Raw genomic sequence first — 18,430 nt, forward strand, 5'->3', positions numbered from 1 at the left:
TGTAAAATGAGTCAAATTGAAGCAAAACACATTGTTGGAGTGTCAGAATGCATAGATAGAAGGCAAATAAGCGTTCCATGGCTTTATTTCGCTTAGTTGCTTACTCTTGAGTAGAACTGCATATTCACTCCAGTAATAAGCACATTTGTCAAATGAGTCAAATTGAAGCAAAACACATTGTTGGAGTGTCAGAATGCATAGATAGAAGGCAAATAAGCATTCCATGGCTTTATTTCGCTTAGTTGCTTACTCTTGAGTAGAACTGCATATTCACTCCAGGAATAAGCACCTTTGTAAAATGAGTCAAATTGAAGCAAAACACATTGTTGGAGTGTCAGAATGCATAGATTGAAGGCACATAAGCGTTCCATGGCTTTATTTCGCTTAGTTGCTTACTCTTGAGTAGAACTGCATATTCACTCCAGGAATAAGCACATTTGTCAAATGAGTCAAATTGAAGCAAAACACATTGTTGGAGTGTCAGAATGCATAGATAGAAGGCAAATAAGCGTTCCATGGCTTTATTTCGCTTAGTTGCTTACTCTTGAGTAGAACTGCATATTCACTCCAGGAATAAGCACCTTTGTAAAATGAGTCAAATTGAAGCAAAACACATTGTTGGAGTGTCAGAATGCATAGATTGAAGGCACATAAGCGTTCCATGGCTTTATTTCGCTTAGTTGCTTACTCTTGAGTAGAACTGCATATTCACTCCAGGAATAAGCACCTTTGTCAAATGAGTCAAATTGAAGCACAACACATTGTTGGAGTGTCAGAATGCATAGATAGAAGGCAAATAAGCGTTCCATGGCTTTATTTCGCTTAGTTGCTTACTCTTGAGTAGAACTGCATATTCACTCCAGGAATACGCACCTTTGTAAAATGAGTCAAATTGAAGCAGAACACATTGTTGGAGTGTCAGAATGCAAAGATAGAAGGCAAATAAGCGTTCCATGGCTTTATTTCGCTTAGTTGCTTACTCTTGAGTAGAACTGCATATTCACTCCAGGAATACGCACCTATGTCAAATGAGTCAAATTGAAGCAAAACACATTTTTGGAGTGTCAGAATGCATAGATAGAAGGCAAATAAGCGTTCCATGGCTTTATTTCGCTTAGTTGCTTACTCTTGAGTAGAACTGCATATTCACTCCAGGAATAAGCACATTTGTCAAATGAGTCAAATTGAAGCAAAACACATTGTTGGAGTGTCAGAATGCGTAGATAGAAGGCAAATAAGCGTTCCATGGCTTTATTTCGCTTAGTTGCTTACTCTTGAGTAGAACTGCATATTCACTCCAGGAATAAGCACCTTTGTAAAATGAGTCAAATTGAAGCAAAACACATTGTTGGAGTGTCAGAATGCATAGATTGAAGGCACATAAGCGTTCCATGGCTTTATTTCGCTTAGTTGCTTACTCTTGAGTAGAACTGCATGCTCACTCGAGGAAAAAAGCAACTTTGTAAAATGAGTCAAATTGAAGCAAAACACATTGTTGGAGTGTCAGAATGCATAGAAAGAAGGCACATAAGCGTTCCATGGCTTTATTTCGCTTAGTTGCTTACTCTTGAGTAGAACTGCATATTCACTCCAGGAATAAGCACCTTTGTCAAATGAGTCAAATTGAAGCAAAACACATTGTTGGAGTGTCAAAATGCATAGATAGAAGGCAAATAAGCGTTCCATGGCTTTATTTCGCTTAGTTGCTTACTCTTGAGTAGAACTGCATATTCACTCCAGGAATACGCACCTTTGTAAAATGAGTCAAATTGAAGCAGAACACATTGTTGGAGTGTCAGAATGCAAAGATAGAAGGCAAATAAGCGTTCCATGGCTTTATTTCGCTTAGTTGCTTACTCTTGAGTAGAACTGCATATTCACTCCAGGAATACGCACCTATGTCAAATGAGTCAAATTGAAGCAAAACACATTTTTGGAGTGTCAGAATGCATAGATAGAAGGCAAATAAGCGTTCCATGGCTTTATTTCGCTTAGTTGCTTACTCTTGAGTAGAACTGCATATTCACTCCAGGAATAAGCACCTTTGTAAAATGAGTCAAATTGAAGCTGAACACATTGTTGGAGTGTCAGGATGCATAGATAGAAGGCAAATAAGCGTTCCATGGCTTTATTTCGCTTAGTTGCTTACTCTTGAGTAGAACTGCATATTCACTCCAGGAATAAGCACCTTTGTCAAATGAGTCAAATTGAAGCAAAACACATTGTTGGAGTGTCAGAATGCATAGATAGAAGGCAAATAAGCGTTCCATGGCTTTATTTCGCTTAGTTGCTTACTCTTGAGTAGAACTGCATATTCACTCCAGGAATAAGCACCTTTGTCAAATGAGTCAAATTGAAGCAAAACACATTGTTGGAGTGTCAGAATGCATAGATTGAAGGCACATAAGCGTTCCATGGCTTTATTTCGCTTAGTTGCTTACTCTTGAGTAGAACTGCATATTCACTCCAGGAATAAGCACATTTGTCAAATGAGTCAAATTGAAGCAAAACACATAGTGGAGTGTCAGAATGCATAGATAGAAGGCAAATAAGCGTTCCATGGCTTTATTTCGCTTAGTTGCTTACTCTTGAGTAGAACTGCATATTCACTCCAGGAATAAGCACCTTTGTAAAATGAGTCAAATTGAAGCAAAACACATTGTTGGAGTGTCAGAATGCATAGATTGAAGGCACATAAGCGTTCCATGGCTTTATTTCGCTTAGTTGCTTACTCTTGAGTAGAACTGCATATTCACTCCAGGAATAAGCACCTTTGTCAAATTAGTCAAATTGAAGCAGAACACATTGTTGGAGTGTCAGGATGCATAGATAGAAGGCAAATAAGCGTTCCATGGCTTTATTTCGCTTAGTTGCTTCCTCTTGAGTAGAACTGCATATTCACTCCAGGAATAAGCACCTTTGTCAAATTAGTCAAATTGAAGCAGAACACATTGTTGGAGTGTCAGGATGCATAGATAGAAGGCAAATAAGCGTTCCATGGCTTTATTTCGCTTAGTTGCTTACTCTTGAGTAGAACTGCATATTCACTCCAGGAATAAGCACCTTTGTAAAATGAGTCAAATTGAAGCAAAACACATTGTTGGAGTGTCAGAATGCATAGATAGAAGGCAAATAAGCGTTCCATGGCTTTATTTCGCTTAGTTGCTTACTCTTGAGTAGAACTGCATATTCACTCCAGGAATAAGCACCTTTGTAAAATGAGTCAAATTGAAGCAAAACACATTGTTGGAGTGTCAGAATGCATAGATTGAAGGCACATAAGCGTTCCATGGCTTTATTTCGCTTAGTTGCTTACTCTTGAGTAGAACTGCATATTCACTCCAGGAATAAGCACATTTGTCAAATGAGTCAAATTGAAGCAAAACACATTGTTGGAGTGTCAGAATGCATAGATAGAAGGCAAATAAGCGTTCCATGGCTTTATTTCGCTTAGTTGCTTACTCTTGAGTAGAACTGCATATTCACTCCAGGAATAAGCACCTTTGTAAAATGAGTCAAATTGAAGCAAAACACATTGTTGGAGTGTCAGAATGCATAGATTGAAGGCACATAAGCGTTCCATGGCTTTATTTCGCTTAGTTGCTTACTCTTGAGTAGAACTGTATATTCACTCCAGGAATACGCACCTTTGTAAAATGAGTCAAATTGAAGCAGAACACATTGTTGGAGTGTCAGAATGCAAAGATAGAAGGCAAATAAGCGTTCCATGGCTTTATTTCGCTTAGTTGCTTACTCTTGAGTAGAACTGCATATTCACTCCAGGAATACGCACCTATGTCAAATGAGTCAAATTGAAGCAAAACACATTTTTGGAGTGTCAGAATGCATAGATAGAAGGCAAATAAGCGTTCGATGACTTTATTTCGCTTAGTTGCTTACTCTTGAGTAGAACTGCATATTCACTCCAGGAATAAGCACCTTTGTAAAATGAGTCAAATTGAAGCTGAACACATTGTTGGAGTGTCAGAATGCATAGATAGAAGGCAAATAAGCGTTCCATGGCTTTATTTCGCTTCGTTGCTTACTCTTGAGTAGAACTGCATATTCACTCCAGGAATAAGCACCTTTGTCAAATGAGTCAAATTGAAGCAAAACACATTGTTGGAGTGTCAGAATGCATAGATAGAAGGCAAATAAGCGTTCCATGGCTTTATTTCGCTTAGTTGCTTACTCTTGAGTAGAACTGCATATTCACTCCAGGAATAAGCACCTTTGTCAAATGAGTCAAATTGAAGCAGAACACATTGTTGGAGTGTCAGGATGCATAGATAGAAGGCAAATAAGCGTTCCATGGCTTTATTTCGCTTAGTTGCTTACTCTTGAGTAGAACTGCATATTCACTCCAGGAATAAGCACCTTTGTAAAATGAGTCAAATTGAAGCAAAACACATTGTTGGAGTGTCAGAATGCATAGATAGAAGGCAAATAAGCGTTACATGGCTTTATTTCGCTTAGTTGCTTACTCTTGAGTAGAACTGCATATTCACTCCAGGAATAAGCACCTTTGTCAAATGAGTCAAATTGAAGCTGAACACATTGTTGGAGTGTCAGGATGCATAGATAGAACGCAAATAAGCGTTCCATGGCTTTATTTCGCTTAGTTGCTTACTCTTGAGTAGAACTGCATATTCACTCCAGGAATAAGCACCTTTGTAAAATGAGTCAAATTGAAGCAAAACACATTGTTGGAGTGTCAGAATGCATAGATAGAAGGCAAATAAGCGTTCCATGGCTTTATTTCGCTTAGTTGCTTACTCTTGAGTAGAACTGCATATTCACTCCAGTAATAAGCACATTTGTCAAATGAGTCAAATTGAAGCAAAACACATTGTTGGAGTGTCAGAATGCATAGATAGAAGGCAAATAAGCGTTCCATGGCTTTATTTCGCTTAGTTGCTTACTCTTGAGTAGAACTGCATATTCACTCCAGGAATAAGCACCTTTGTAAAATGAGTCAAATTGAAGCAAAACACATTGTTGGAGTGTCAGAATGCATAGATTGAAGGCACATAAGCGTTCCATGGCTTTATTTCGCTTAGTTGCTTACTCTTGAGTAGAACTGCATATTCACTCCAGGAATAAGCACATTTGTCAAATGAGTCAAATTGAAGCAAAACACATTGTTGGAGTGTCAGAATGCATAGATAGAAGGCAAATAAGCGTTCCATGGCTTTATTTCGCTTAGTTGCTTACTCTTGAGTAGAACTGCATATTCACTCCAGGAATAAGCACCTTTGTAAAATGAGTCAAATTGAAGCAAAACACATTGTTGGAGTGTCAGAATGCATAGATTGAAGGCACATAAGCGTTCCATGGCTTTATTTCGCTTAGTTGCTTACTCTTGAGTAGAACTGCATATTCACTCCAGGAATAAGCACCTTTGTCAAATGAGTCAAATTGAAGCAGAACACATTGTTGGAGTGTCAGAATGCATAGATAGAAGGCAAATAAGCGTTCCATGGCTTTATTTCGCTTCGTTGCTTACTCTTGAGTAGAACTGCATATTCACTCCAGGAATAAGCACCTTTGTCAAATGAGTCAAATTGAAGCAAAACACATTGTTGGAGTGTCAGAATGCATAGATAGAAGGCAAATAAGCGTTCCATGGCTTTATTTCGCTTAGTTGCTTACTCTTGAGTAGAACTGCATATTCACTCCAGGAATAAGCACCTTTGTAAAATGAGTCAAATTGAAGCAAAACACATTGTTGGAGTGTCAGAATGCATAGATTGAAGGCACATAAGCGTTCCATGGCTTTATTTCGCTTAGTTGCTTACTCTTGAGTAGAACTGCATGCTCACTCGAGGAAAAAAGCACCTTTGTAAAATGAGTCAAATTGAAGCAAAACACATTGTTGGAGTGTCAGAATGCATAGAAAGAAGGCAAATAAGCGTTCCATGGCTTTATTTCGCTTAGTTGCTTACTCTTGAGTAGAACTGCATATTCACTCCAGGAATAAGCACCTTTGTCAAATGAGTCAAATTGAAGCAAAACACATTGTTGGAGTGTCAAAATGCATAGATAGAAGGCAAATAAGCGTTCCATGGCTTTATTTCGCTTATTTGCTTACTCTTGAGTAGAACTGCATATTCACTCCAGGAATATGCACCTTTGTAAAATGAGTCAAATTGAAGCAAAACACATTTTTGGAGTGTCAGAATGCATAGATAGAAGGCAAATAAGCGTTCCATGGCTTTATTTCGCTTCGTTGCTTACTCTTGAGTAGAACTGCATATTCACTCCAGGAATAAGCACCTTTGTCAAATGAGTCAAATTGAAGCAAAACACATTGTTGGAGTGTCAGAATGCATAGATAGAAGGCAAATAAGCGTTCCATGGCTTTATTTCGCTTAGTTGCTTACTCTTGAGTAGAACTGCATATTCACTCCAGGAATAAGCACCTTTGTCAAATGAGTCAAATTGAAGCAGAAAACATTGTTGGAGTGTCAGGATGCATAGATAGAAGGCAAATAAGCGTTCCATGGCTTTATTTCGCTTAGTTGCTTACTCTTGAGTAGAACTGCATATTCACTCCAGGAATAAGCACCTTTGTAAAATGAGTCAAATTGAAGCAAAACACATTGTTGGAGTGTCAGAATGCATAGATAGAAGGCAAATAAGCGTTACATGGCTTTATTTCGCTTAGTTGCTTACTCTTGAGTAGAACTGCATATTCACTCCAGGAATAAGCACCTTTGTCAAATGAGTCAAATTGAAGCTGAACACATTGTTGGAGTGTCAGGATGCATAGATAGAACGCAAATAAGCGTTCCATGGCTTTATTTCGCTTAGTTGCTTACTCTTGAGTAGAACTGCATATTCACTCCAGGAATAAGCACCTTTGTAAAATGAGTCAAATTGAAGCAAAACACATTGTTGGAGTGTCAGAATGCATAGATAGAAGGCAAATAAGCGTTCCATGGCTTTATTTCGCTTAGTTGCTTACTCTTGAGTAGAACTGCATATTCACTCCAGGAATAAGCACATTTGTCAAATGAGTCAAATTGAAGCAAAACACATTGTTGGAGTGTCAGAATGCATAGATAGAAGGCAAATAAGCGTTCCATGGCTTTATTTCGCTTAGTTGCTTACTCTTGAGTAGAACTGCATATTCACTCCAGGAATAAGCACATTTGTCAAATGAGTCAAATTGAAGCAAAACACATTGTTGGAGTGTCAGAATGCATAGATAGAAGGCAAATAAGCGTTCCATGGCTTTATTTCGCTTAGTTGCTTACTCTTGAGTAGAACTGCATATTCACTCCAGGAATAAGCACCTTTGTAAAATGAGTCAAATTGAAGCAAAACACATTGTTGGAGTGTCAGAATGCATAGATTGAAGGCACATAAGCGTTCCATGGCTTTATTTCGCTTAGTTGCTTACTCTTGAGTAGAACTGCATGCTCACTTGAGGAAAAAAGCAACTTTGTAAAATGAGTCAAATTGAAGCAAAACACATTGTTGGAGTGTCAGAATGCAGAGAAAGAAGGCACATAAGCGTTCCATGGCTTTATTTCGCTTAGTTGCTTACTCTTGAGTAGAACTGCATATTCACTCCAGGAATAAGCACCTTTGTCAAATGAGTCAAATTGAAGCAAAACACATTGTTGGAGTGTCAAAATGCATAGATAGAAGGCAAATAAGCGTTCCATGGCTTTATTTCTCTTAGTTGCTTACTCTTGAGTAGAACTGCATATTCACTCCAGGAATACGCACCTTTGTAAAATGAGTCAAATTGAAGCAGAACACATTGTTGGAGTGTCAGAATGCAAAGATAGAAGGCAAATAAGCGTTCCATGGCTTTATTTCGCTTAGTTGCTTACTCTTGAGTAGAACTGCATATTCACTCCAGGAATACGCACCTATGTCAAATGAGTCAAATTGAAGCAAAACACATTTTTGGAGTGTCAGAATGCATAGATAGAAGGCAAATAAGCGTTCCATGGCTTTATTTCGCTTAGTTGCTTACTCTTGAGTAGAACTGCATATTCACTCCAGGAATAAGCACCTTTGTAAAATGAGTCAAATTGAAGCTGAACACATTGTTGGAGTGTCAGGATGCATAGATAGAAGGCAAATAAGCGTTCCATGGCTTTATTTCGCTTAGTTGCTTACTCTTGAGTAGAACTGCATATTCACTCCAGGAATAAGCACCTTTGTCAAATGAGTCAAATTGAAGCAAAACACATTGTTGCAGTGTCAGAATGCATAGATAGAAGGCAAATAAGCGTTCCATGGCTTTATTTCGCTTAGTTGCTTACTCTTGAGTAGAACTGCATATTCACTCCAGGAATAAGCACCTTTGTAAAATGAGTCAAATTGAAGCAAAACACATTGTTGGAGTGTCAGAATGCATAGATTGAAGGCACATAAGCGTTCCATGGCTTTATTTCGCTTAGTTGCTTACTCTTGAGTAGAACTGCATATTCACTCCAGGAATAAGCACATTTGTCAAATGAGTCAAATTGAAGCAAAACACATTGTTGGAGTGTCAGAATGCATAGATAGAAGGCAAATAAGCGTTCCATGGCTTTATTTCGCTTACTTGCTTACTCTTGAGTAGAACTGCATATTCACTCCAGGAATAAGCACCTTTGTAAAATGAGTCAAATTGAAGCAAAACACATTGTTGGAGTGTCAGAATGCATAGATTGAAGGCACATAAGCGTTCCATGGCTTTATTTCGCTTAGTTGCTTACTCTTGAGTAGAACTGCATATTCACTCCAGGAATAAGCACCTTTGTCAAATGAGTCAAAATGAAGCAGAACACATTGTTGGAGTGTCAGGATGCATAGATAGAAGGCAAATAAGCGTTCCATGGCTTTATTTCGCTTAGTTGCTTCCTCTTGAGTAGAACTGCATATTCATTCCAGGAATAAGCACCTTTGTCAAATTAGTCAAATTGAAGCAGAACACATTGTTGGAGTGTCAGGATGCATAGATAGAAGGCAAATAAGCGTTCCATGGCTTTATTTCGCTTAGTTGCTTACTCTTGAGTAGAACTGCATATTCACTCCAGGAATAAGCACCTTTGTAAAATGAGTCAAATTGAAGCAAAACACATTGTTGGAGTGTCAGAATGCATAGATAGAAGGCAAATAAGCGTTACATGGCTTTATTTCGCTTAGTTGCTTACTCTTGAGTAGAACTGCATATTCACTCCAGGAATAAGCACCTTTGTCAAATGAGTCAAATTGAAGCTGAACACATTGTTGGAGTGTCAGGATGCATAGATAGAAGGCAAATAAGCGTTCCATGGCTTTATTTCGCTTAGTTGCTTACTCTTGAGTAGAACTGCATATTCACTCCAGGAATAAGCACCTTTGTAAAATGAGTCAAATTGAAGCAAAACACATTGTTGGAGTGTCAGAATGCATAGATAGAAGGCAAATAAGCGTTACATGGCTTTATTTCGCTTAGTTGCTTACTCTTGAGTAGAACTGCATATTCACTCCAGGAATAAGCACCTTTGTCAAATGAGTCAAATTGAAGCTGAACACATTGTTGGAGTGTCAGGATGCATAGATAGAAGGCAAATAAGCGTTCCATGGCTTTATTTCGCTTAGTTGCTTACTCTTGAGTAGAACTGCATATTCACTCCAGGAATAAGCACCTTTGTAAAATGAGTCAAATTGAAGCAAAACACATTGTTGGAGTGTCAGAATGCATAGATAGAAGGCAAATAAGCGTTCCATGGCTTTATTTCGCTTAGTTGCTTACTCTTGAGTAGAACTGCATATTCACTCCAGGAATAAGCACCTTTGTCAAATGAGTCAAATTGAAGCAAAACACATTGTTGGAGTGTCAGAATGCATAGATAGAAGGCAAATAAGCGTTCCATGGCTTTATTTCGCTTAGTTGCTTACTCTTGAGTAGAACTGCATATTCACTCCAGGAATAAGCACATTTGTCAAATGAGTCAAATTGAAGCAAAACACATTGTTGGAGTGTCAGAATGCATAGATAGAAGGCAAATAAGCGTTCCATGGCTTTATTTCGCTTAGTTGCTTACTCTTGAGTAGAACTGCATATTCACTCCAGGAATAAGCACCTTCGTCAAATGAGTCAAAGTGAAGCAGAACACATTGTTGGAGTGTCAGGATGCATAGATAGAACGCAAATAAGCGTTCCATGGCTTTATTTCGCTTAGTTGCTTACTCTTGAGTAGAACTGCATATTCACTCCAGGAATAAGCACCTTTGTAAAATGAGTCAAATTGAAGCAAAACACATTGTTGGAGTATCAGAATGCAAAGATAGAAGGCAAATAAGCGTTCCATGGCTTTATTTCGCTTAGTTGCTTACTCTTGAGTAGAACTGCATATTCACTCCAGGAATACGCACCTATGTCAAATGAGTCAAATTGAAGCAAAACACATTGTTGGAGTGTCAGAATGCATAGATAGAAGGCAAATAAGCGTTCCATGGCTTTATTTCGCTTAGTTGCTTACTCTTGAGTAGAACTGCATATTCACTCCAGGAATACGCACCTTTGTAAAATGAGTCAAATTGAAGCAGAACACATTGTTGGAGTGTCAGAATGCAAAGATAGAAGGCAAATAAGCGTTCCATGGCTTTATTTCGCTTAGTTGCTTACTCTTGAGTAGAACTGCATATTCACTCCAGGAATAAGCACCTTTGTAAAATGAGTCAAATTGAAGCAAAACACATTGTTGGAGTGTCAGAATGCATAGATAGAAGGCAAATAAGCGTTCCATGGCTTTATTTCGCTTAGTTGCTTACTCTTGAGTAGAACTGCATATTCACTCCAGGAATAAGCACCTTTGTCAAATGAGTCAAATTGAAGCTGAACACATTGTTGGAGTGTCAGGATGCATAGATAGAAGGCAAATAAGCGTTCCATGGCTTTATTTCGCTTAGTTGCTTACTCTTGAGTAGAACTGCATATTCACTCCAGGAATAAGCACCTTTGTAAAATGAGTCAAATTGAAGCAAAACACATTGTTGGAGTGTCAGAATGCATAGATAGAAGGCAAATAAGCGTTCCATGGCTTTATTTCGCTTAGTTGCTTACTCTTGAGTAGAACTGCATATTCACTCCAGGAATAAGCACATTTGTCAAATGAGTCAAATTGAAGCAAAACACATTGTTGGAGTGTCAGAATGCATAGATAGAAGGCAAATAAGCGTTCCATGGCTTTATTTCGCTTAGTTGCTTACTCTTGAGTAGAACTGCATATTCACTCCAGGAATAAGCACCTTCGTCAAATGAGTCAAAGTGAAGCAGAACACATTGTTGGAGTGTCAGGATGCATAGATAGAACGCAAATAAGCGTTCCATGGCTTTATTTCGCTTAGTTGCTTACTCTTGAGTAGAACTGCATATTCACTCCAGGAATAAGCACCTTTGTAAAATGAGTCAAATTGAAGCAAAACACATTGTTGGAGTATCAGAATGCAAAGATAGAAGGCAAATAAGCGTTCCATGGCTTTATTTCGCTTAGTTGCTTACTCTTGAGTAGAACTGCATATTCACTCCAGGAATACGCACCTATGTCAAATGAGTCAAATTGAAGCAAAACACATTTTAGGAGTGTCAGAATGCATAGATAGGAGGCAAATAAGCGTTCCATGGCTTTATTTCGCTTAGTTGCTTACTCTGGAGTAGAACTGCATATTCACTCCAGGAATACGCACCTTTGTAAAATGAGTCAAATTGAAGCAGAACACATTGTTGGAGTGTCAGAATGCAAAGATAGAAGGCAAATAAGCGTTCCATGGCTTTATTTCGCTTAGTTGCTTACTCTTGAGTAGAACTGCATATTCACTCCAGGAATACGCACCTATGTCAAATGAGTCAAATTGAAGCAAAACACATTTTTGGAGTGTCAGAATGCATAGATAGAAGGCAAATAAGCGTTCCATGGCTTTATTTCGCTTAGTTGCTTACTCTTGAGTAGAACTGCATATTCACTCCAGGAATAAGCACCTTTGTAAAATGAGTCAAATTGAAGCTGAACACATTGTTGGAGTGTCAGAATGCATAGATAGAAGGCAAATAAGCGTTCCATGGCTTTATTTCGCTTCGTTGCTTACTCTTGAGTAGAACTGCATATTCACTCCAGGAATAAGCACCTTTGTCAAATGAGTCAAATTGAAGCAGAACACATTGTTGGAGTGTCAGGATGCATAGATAGAAGGCAAATAAGCGTTCCATGGCTTTATTTCGCTTAGTTGCTTACTCTTGAGTAGAACTGCATATTCACTCCAGGAATAAGCACCTTTGTAAAATGAGTCAAATTGAAGCAGAACACATTGTTGGAGTGTCAGGATGCATAGATAGAAGGCAAATAAGCGTTCCATGGCTTTATTTCGCTTAGTTGCTTACTCTTGAGTAGAACTGCATATTCACTCCAGGAATAAGCACCTTTGTAAAATGAGTCAAATTGAAGCAAAACACATTGTTGGAGTGTCAGAATGCATAGATAGAAGGCAAATAAGCGTTCCATGGCTTTATTTCGCTTAGTTGCTTACTCTTGAGTAGAACTGCATATTCACTCCAGGAATAAGCACCTTTGTAAAATGAGTCAAATTGAAGCTGAACACATTGTTGGAGTGTCAGGATGCATAGATAGAAGGCAAATAAGCCTTCCATGGCTTTATTTCGCTTAGTTGCTTACTCTTGAGTAGAACTGCATATTCACTCCAGGAATAAGCACCTTTGTAAAATGAGTCAAATTGAAGCAAAACACATTGTTGGAGTGTCAGAATGCATAGATAGAAGGCAAATAAGCGTTCCATGGCTTTATTTCGCTTAGTTGCTTACTCTTGAGTAGAACTGCATATTCACTCCAGGAATAAGCACATTTGTCAAATGAGTCAAATTGAAGCAAAACACATTGTTGGAGTGTCAGAATGCATAGATAGAAGGCAAATAAGCGTTCCATGGCTTTATTTCGCTTAGTTGCTTACTCTTGAGTAGAACTGCATATTCACTCCAGGAATAAGCACATTTGTCAAATGAGTCAAATTGAAGCAAAACACATTGTTGGAGTGTCAGAATGCATAGATAGAAGGCAAATAAGCGTTCCATGGCTTTATTTCGCTTAGTTGCTTACTCTTGAGTAGAACTGCATATTCACTCCAGGAATAAGCACCTTTGTCAAATGAGTCAAATTGAAGCAGAACACATTGTTGGAGTGTCAGGATGCATAGATAGAAGGCAAATAAGCGTTCCATGGTTTTATTTCGCTTAGTTGCTTACTCTTGAGTAGAACTGCATATTCACTCCAGGAATAAGCACCTTTGTAAAATGAGTCAAATTGAAGCAAAACACATTGTTGGAGTATCAGAATGCATAGATAGAAGGCAAATAAGCGTTCCATGGCTTTATTTCGCTTAGTTGCTTACTTGAGTAGAACTGCATATTCACTCCAGGAATACGCACCTATGTCAAATGAGTCAAATTGAAGCGTTCCATGGCTTTATGTCGCTTAGTTGCTTACTCTTGAGTAGAACTGCATATTCACTCCAGGAATAAGCACCTTTGTAAAATGAGTCAAATTGAAGCAGAACACATTGTTGGAGTGTCAGCATGCATAGATAGAAGGCAAATAAGCGTTCCATGGCTTTATTTCGCTTAGTTGCTTACTCTTGAGTAGAACTGCATATTCACTCCAGGAATAAGCACCTTTGTAAAAAGAGTCAAATTGAAGCAGAACACATTGTTGGAGTGTCAGAATGCATAGATAGAAGGCAAATAAGCGTTCCATGGCTTTATTTCGCTTAGTTGCTTACTCGAGTAGAACTGCATATTCACTCCAGGAATAAGCACCTTTGTAAAATGAGTCAAATTGAAGCAGAACACATTGTTGGAGTGTCAGCATGCATAGAAGGCAAATAAGCGTTCCATGGCTTTATTTCGCTTAGTTGCTTACTCTTGAGTAGAACTGCATATTCACTCCAGGAATAAGCACCTTTGTAAAATGAGTCAAATTGAAGCAGAACACATTGTTGGAGTGTCAGAATGCATAGATAGAAGGCAGATAAGCGTTCCATGGCTTTATTTCGCTTAGTTGCTTACTCTTGAGTAGAACTGCAAATTCACTCCAGGAATAAGCACCTTTGTAAAAAGAGTCAAATTGAAGCAGAACACATTGTTGGAGTGTCAGCATGCATAGATAGAAGGCAAATAAGCGTTCCATGGCTTTATTTCGCTTCGTTGCTTACTCTTGAGTAGAACTGCATATTCACTCCAGGAATAAGCACCTTTGTAAAATGAGTCAAATTGAAGCAGAACACATTGTTGGAGTGACAGAATGCATAGATAGAAGGCAAATAAGCGTTCCATGGCTTTATTTCGCTTAGTTGCTTACTCTTGAGTAGAACTGCATATTCACTCCAGGAATAAGCACCTTTGTAAAAAGAGTCAAATTGAAGCAGAACACATTGTTGGAGTGTCAGCATGCATAGATAGAAGGCAAATAAACGTTCCATGGCTTTATTTCGCTTAGTTGCTTACTCTTGAGTAGAACTGCATATTCACTCCAGGAATAAGCACCTTTGTAAAATGAGTCAAATTGAAGCAGAACACATTGTTGGAGTGACAGAATGCATAGATAGAAGGCAAATAAGCGTTCCATGGCTTTATTTCGCTTAGTTGCTTACTCTTGAGTAGAACTGCATATTCACTCCAGGAATAAGCACCTTTGTAAAATGAGTCAAATTGAAGCAGAACACATTGTTGGAGTGTCAGAATGCATAGAAGGCAAATAAGCGTTCCATGGCTTTATTTCGCTTAGTTGCTTGCTCTTGAGTAGGACTGCATATTCACTCCAGGAATAAGCACCTTTGTAAAATGAGTCAAATTGAAGCAGAACACATTGTTGGAGTGTCAGAATGCATAGATAGAAGGCAAATAAGCGTACCATGGCTTCATTTCGCTTAGTTGCTTACTCTTGAGTAGAACTGCAAATTCACTCCAGGAATAAGCACCTTTGTAAAAAGAGTCAAATTGAAGCAGAACACATTGTTGGAGTGTCAGCATGCATAGATAGAAGGCAAATAAACGTTCCATGGCTTTATTTCGCTTAGTTGCTTACTCTTGAGTAGAACTGCATATTCACTCCAGGAATAAGCACCTTTGTAAAAAGAGTCAAATTGAAGCAGAACACATTGTTGGAGTGTCAGCATGCATAGATAGAAGGCAAATAAGCGTTCCATGGCTTAATTTCGCTTAGTTGCTTACTCTTGAGTAGAACTGCATATTCACTCCAGGAATAAGCACCTTTGTAAAATGAGTCAAATTGAAGCAGAACACATTGTTGGAGTGTCAGCATGCATAGATAGAAGGCAAATAAGCGTTCCATGGCTTCATTTCGCTTAGTTGCTTACTCTTGAGTAGAACTGCATATTCACTCCTGGAATAAGCACCTTTGTAAAATGAGTCAAATTGAAGCAGAACACATTGTTGGAGTGTCAGAATGCATAGATAGAAGGCAAATAAGCGTTCCATGGCTTTATTTCGCTTAGTTGCTTACTCTTGAGTAGAACTGCATATTCACTCCAGGAATAAGCACCTTTGTCAAATGAGTCAAATTGAAGCAAAACACATTGTTGGAGTGTCAAAATGCATAGATAGAAGGCAAATAAGCGTTCCATGGCTTTATTTCGCTTAGTTGCTTACTCTTGAGTAGAACTGCATATTCACTCCAGGAATACGCACCTTTGTAAAATGAGTCAAATTGAAGCAGAACACATTGTTGGAGTGTCAGAATGCAAAGATAGAAGGCAAATAAGCGTTCCATGGCTTTATTTCGCTTAGTTGCTTACTCTTGAGTAGAACTGCATATTCACTCCAGGAATACGCACCTATGTCAAATGAGTCAAATTGAAGCAAAACACATTTTTGGAGTGTCAGAATGCATAGATAGAAGGCAAATAAGCGTTCCATGGCTTTATTTCGCTTAGTTGCTTACTCTTGAGTAGAACTGCATATTCACTCCAGGAATAAGCACCTTTGTAAAATGAGTCAAATTGAAGCTGAACACATTGTTGGAGTGTCAGAATGCATAGATAGAAGGCAAATAAGCGTTCCATGGCTTTATTTCGCTTCCTTGCTTACTCTTGAGTAGAACTGCATATTCACTCCAGGAATAAGCACCTTTGTCAAATGAGTCAAATTGAAGCAAAACACATTGTTGGAGTGTCAGAATGCATAGATAGAAGGCAAATAAGCGTTCCATGGCTTTATTTCGCTTAGTTGCTTACTCTTGAGTAGAACTGCATATTCACTCCAGGAATAAGCACCTTTGTCAAATGAGTCAAATTGAAGCAGAACACATTGTTGGAGTGTCAGGATGCATAGATAGAAGGCAAATAAGCGTTCCATGGCTTTATTTCGCTTAGTTGCTTACTCTTGAGTAGAACTGCATATTCACTCCAGGAATAAGCACCTTTGTAAAATGAGTCAAATTGAAGCAAAACACATTGTTGGAGTGTCAGAATGCATAGATAGAAGGCAAATAAGCGTTACATGGCTTTATTTCGCTTAGTTGCTTACTCTTGAGTAGAACTGCATATTCACTCCAGGAATAAGCACCTTTGTCAAATGAGTCAAATTGAAGCTGAACACATTGTTGGAGTGTCAGGATGCATAGATAGAACGCAAATAAGCGTTCCATGGCTTTATTTCGCTTAGTTGCTTACTCTTGAGTAGAACTGCATATTCACTCCAGGAATAAGCACCTTTGTAAAATGAGTCAAATTGAAGCAAAACACATTGTTGGAGTGTCAGATTGCATAGATAGAAGGCAAATAAGCGTTCCATGGCTTTATTTCGCTTAGTTGCTTACTCTTGAGTAGAACTGCATATTCACTCCAGGAATAAGCACATTTGTCAAATGAGTCAAATTGAAGCAAAACACATTGTTGGAGTGTCAGAATGCATAGATAGAAGGCAAATAAGCGTTCCATGGCTTTATTTCGCTTAGTTGCTTACTCTTGAGTAGAACTGCATATTCACTCCAGGAATAAGCACATTTGTCAAATGAGTCAAATTGAAGCAAAACACATTGTTGGAGTGTCAGAATGCATAGATAGAAGGCAAATAAGCGTTCCATGGCTTTATTTCGCTTAGTTGCTAACTCTTGAGTAGAACTGCATATTCACTCCAGGAATAAGCACCTTTGTAAAATGAGTCAAATTGAAGTAAAAACACATTGTTGGAGTGTCAGAATGCATAGATTGAAGGCACATAAGCGTTCCATGGCTTTATTTCGCTTAGTTGCTTACTCTTGAGTAGAACTGCATGCTCACTCGAGGAAAAAAGCAACTTTGTAAAATGAGTCAAATTGAAGCAAAACACATTGTTGGAGTGTCAGAATGCATAGAAAGAAGGCACATAAGCGTTCCATGGCTTTATTTCGCTTAGTTGCTTACTCTTGAGTAGAACTGCATATTCACTCCAGGAATAAGCACCTTTGTCAAATGAGTCAAATTGAAGCAAAACACATTGTTGGAGTGTCACAATGCATAGATAGAAGGCAAATAAGCGTTCCATGGCTTTATTTCGCTTAGTTGCTTACTCTTGAGTAGAACTGCATATTCACTCCAGGAATAAGCACCTTTGTCAAATGAGTCAAATTGAAGCAAAACACATTGTTGGAGTGTCAGAATGCATAGATAGAAGGCAAATAAGCGTTCCATGGCTTTATTTCGCTTAGTTGCTTACTCTTGAGTAGAACTGCATATTCACTCCAGGAATAAGCACCTTTGTAAAATGAGTCAAATTGAAGCAAAACACATTGTTGGAGTGTCAGAATGCATAGATTGAAGGCACATAAGCGTTCCATGGCTTTATTTCGCTTAGTTGCTTACTCTTGAGTAGAACTGCATATTCACTCCAGGAATAAGCACATTTGTCAAATGAGTCAAATTGAAGCAAAACACATTGTTGGAGTGTCAGAATGCATAGATAGAAGGCAAATAAGCGTTCCATGGCTTTATTTCGCTTAGTTGCTTACTCTTGAGTAGAACTGCATATTCACTCCAGGAATAAGCACCTTTGTAAAATGAGTCAAATTGAAGCAAAACACATTGTTGGAGTGTCAGAATGCATAGATTGAAGGCACATAAGCGTTCCATGGCTTTATTTCGCTTAGTTGCTTACTCTTGAGTAGAACTGCATATTCACTCCAGGAATAAGCACCTTTGTCAAATGAGTCAAATTGAAGCAGAACACATTGTTGGAGTGTCAGGATGCATAGATAGAAGGCAAATAAGCGTTCCATGGCTTTATTTCGCTTAGTTGCTTCCTCTTGAGTAGAACTGCATATTCACTCCAGGAATAAGCACCTTTGTCAAATGAGTCAAATTGAAGCAAAACACATTGTTGGACTGTCAGAATGCATAGATAGAAGGCAAATAAGCGTTACATGGCTTTATTTCG

The sequence above is a fragment of the Zootoca vivipara genome, chromosome 16, assembly GCF_965207765.1.
Source record: "Zootoca vivipara chromosome 16, rZooViv2.hap1.1, whole genome shotgun sequence".
Lineage (NCBI taxonomy): Eukaryota > Metazoa > Chordata > Lepidosauria > Squamata > Lacertidae > Zootoca > Zootoca vivipara.